Source organism: Callionymus lyra, unplaced genomic scaffold, assembly GCF_982586985.1.
Source record: "Callionymus lyra unplaced genomic scaffold, fCalLyr1.hap1.1 HAP1_SCAFFOLD_81, whole genome shotgun sequence".
Lineage (NCBI taxonomy): Eukaryota > Metazoa > Chordata > Actinopteri > Syngnathiformes > Callionymidae > Callionymus > Callionymus lyra.
In genome coordinates, this window is record NW_028258580.1 from 3,848 (window position 1) to 7,500 (window position 3,653).

Genomic DNA, 3,653 nt, shown 5'->3' on the forward strand with positions numbered 1-3,653 from the left:
CCCGGACCGGGTTGGCGGGTGACTCGAGCGGTCGTGCCCGACTTTGAGACACTTTGTCGCGGTCATGCGGGCGTCCTCCGCCGGTCCCTGGAGGTGCCCCGGACCGGGTTGGCGGGTGACTCGAGCGGTCGTGCCCGACTTTGAGACACTTTGTCGCGGTCATGCGGGCGTCCTCCGCCGGTCCCTGGAGGTGCCCCGGACCGGGTTGGCGGGTGACTCAAGCGGTCATGCCCGACTTTGAGACACTTTGCCGCGGTCATGCGGGCGACCTCCGCCGGTCCCTGGAGGTGCCCCGGACCGGGTTGGCGGGTGACTCGAGCGGTCGTGCCCGACTTTGAGACACTTTGCCGCGGTCATGCGGGCGACCTCCGCCGGTCCCTGGATGGCGGGCTCCAGTGAGGTCGGCGGGGGAAGGCTCGGGCTGAGGCCGACTTCGGTGCCTCAAAGTCGGACAAGGTTGGATTGGAAGTCCGCTGTGTTGAGGACCAGTGGCATTCGGCGGTGGAACGCTCAGAACTTGGCCGACATCGGTGCCTCAACGTCGGACAAGGTTGGAGTGGATGACCGCTGATAACTCTGGTTCTTTTGCCAGACGAAAGAAATTTTTCCCGAGTGTGACTGCTCTGAAAAAAGTGGTCTTTTTGATGTCACGAGCGCAACCACCTAGAGGTTAATAGGGAGGCACCATAACAGGAGAGGGAGTGAAAAGGCTCGGAGGGTGGCCGAGCCTGGTGCCTCAAAATCGGACAAGGTTGGAGTGGATGACCGCTGAAAACTCTGGTTCTTTTGCCAGACGAAAGAAATTTTTCCCGAGTGTGACTGCTCTGAAAAAAGTGGTCTTTTTGATGTCACGAGCGCAACCACCTAGAGGTTAATAGGGAGGCACCATAACAGGAGAGGGAGTGAAAAGGCTCGGAGGGTGGCCGAGCCTGGTGCCTCAAAATCGGACAAGGTTGGAGTGGATGACCGCTGAAAACTCTGGTTCTTTTGCCAGACGAAAGAAATTTTTTCCGAGTGTGACTGCTCTGCAAAAAGTGGTCTTTTTGATGTCACGAGCGCAACCACCTAGAGGTTAATAGGGAGGCACCATAACAGGAGAGGGAGTGAAAAGGCTCGGACGGTGGCCGAGCCTGGTGCCTCAAAATCGGACAAGGTTGGAGTGGATGACCGCTGAAAACTCTGGTTCTTTTGCCAGACGAAAGAAATTTTTTCCGAGTGTGACTGCTCTGCAAAAAGTGGTCTTTTTGATGTCACGAGCGCAACCACCTAGAGGTTAATAGGGAGGCACCATAACAGGAGAGGGAGTGAAAAGGCTCGGAGGGTGGCCGAGCCTGGTGCCTCAAAATCGGACAAGGTTGGAGTGGATGACCGCTGAAAACTCTGGTTCTTTTGCCTGACGAAAGAAATTTTTTTCCGAGTGTGACTGCTCTGCAAAAAGTGGTCTTTTTGATGTCACGAGCGCAACCACCTAGAGGTTAATAGGGAGGCACCATAACAGGAGAGGGAGTGAAAAGGCTCGGAGGGTGGCCGAGCCTGGTGCCTCAAAGTCGGACAAGGTTGGAGTGGATGACCGCTGAAAACTCTGGTTCTTTTGCCAGACGAAAGAAATTTTTTCCGAGTGTGACTGCTCTGCAAAAAGTGGTCTTTTTGATGTCACGAGCGCAACCACCTAGAGGTTAATAGGGAGGCACCATAACAGGAGAGGGAGTGAAAAGGCTCGGAGGGTGGCCGAGCCTGGTGCCTCAAAATCGGACAAGGTTGGAGTGGATGACCGCTGAACACTCTGGTTCTTTTGCCAGACGAAAGAAATTTTTTCCGAGTGTGACTGCTCTGCAAAAAGTGGTCTTTTTGATGTCACGAGCGCAACCACCTAGAGGTTAATAGGGAGGCACCATAACAGGAGAGGGAGTGAAAAGGCTCGGAGGGTGGCCGAGCCTGGTGCCTCAAAATCGGACAAGGTTGGAGTGGATGGCCGCTGAAAACTCTGGTTCTTTTGCCTGACGAAAGAAATTTTTTCCGAGTGTGACTGCTCTGCAAAAAGTGGTCTTTTTGATGTCACGAGCGCAACCACCTAGAGGTTAATAGGGAGGCACCATAACAGGAGAGGGAAGGAAAAGGCTCGGAGGGTGGCCGAGCCTGGTGCCTCAAAATCGGACAAGGTTGGAGTGGATGACCGCTGAAAACTCTGGTTCTTTTGCCTGACGAAAGAAATTTTTTCCGAGTGTGACTGCTCTGCAAAAAGTGGTCTTTTTGATGTCACGAGCGCAACCACCTAGAGGTTAATAGGGAGGCACCATAACAGGAGAGGGAGTGAAAAGGCTCGGAGGGTGGCCGAGCCTGGTGCCTCAAAGTCGGACAAGGTTGGAGTGGATGGCCGCGGAGAACTCTGGTTCTTTTGCCTGACGAAAGAAATTTTTTCCGAGTGTGACTGCTCCTCAAAAAGTGGTCTTTTTGATGTCACGAGCGCAACCACCTAGAGGTTAATAGGGAGGCACCATAACAGGAGAGGGAGTGAAAAGGCTCGGAGGGTGGCCGAGCCTGGTGCCTCAAAGTCGGACAAGGTTGGAGTGGATGGCCGCGGAGAACTCTGGTTCTTTTGCCTGACGAAATAAATTTTTTCCGAGTGTGACTGCTCTGCAAAAAGTGGTCTTTTTGATGTCACGAGCGCAACCACCTAGAGGTTAATAGGGAGGCACCATAACAGGAGAGGGAAGGAAAAGGCTCGGAGGGTGGCCGAGCCTGGTGCCTCAAAGTCGGACAAGGTTGGAGTGGATGGCCGCGGAGAACTCTGGTTCTTTTGCCTGACGAAAGAAATTTTTTCCGAGTGTGACTGCTCCTCAAAAAGTGGTCTTTTTGATGTCACGAGCGCAACCACCTAGAGGTTAATAGGGAGGCACCATAACAGGAGAGGGAAGGAAAAGGCTCGGAGGGTGGCCGAGCCTGGTGCCTCAAAGTCGGACAAGGTTGGAGTGGATGGACGCGGAGTACTCTGGTTCTTTTGCCTGACGAAAGAAATTTTTTCCGAGTGTGACTGCTCTTCAAAAAGTGGTCTTTTTGATGTCACGAGCGCAACCACCTAGAGGTTAATAGGGAGGCACCATAACAGGAGAGGGAAGGAAAAGGCTCGGAGGGTGGCCGAGCCTGGTGCCTCAAAGTCGGACAAGGTTGGAGTGGATGGCCGCGGAGAACTCTGGTTCTTTTGCCTGACGAAAGAAATTTTTTCCGAGTGTGACTGCTCCTCAAAAAGTGGTCTTTTTGATGTCACGAGCGCAACCACCTAGAGGTTAATAGGGAGGCACCATAACAGGAGAGGGAAGGAAAAGGCTCGGAGGGTGGCCGAGCCTGGTGCCTCAAAGTCGGACAAGGTTGGAGTGGATGGCCGCGGAGAACTCTGGTTCTTTTGCCTGACGAAAGAAATTTTTTCCGAGTGTGACTGCTCTTCAAAAAGTGGTCTTTTTGATGTCACGAGCGCAACCACCTAGAGGTTAATAGGAGCGAAGGATACTTGGACAGAGTATCGAGCTCCAGCGCAGGCGGCGGGGAAAGAGCTCAGGCTCAAGCCGACCTTCGCGCGTCATGGACGCACTGTGATACCACCTACACCGATGACCGATCTGCCAACGTGACCCGCCATCGGAGGGCCCCCACCCATT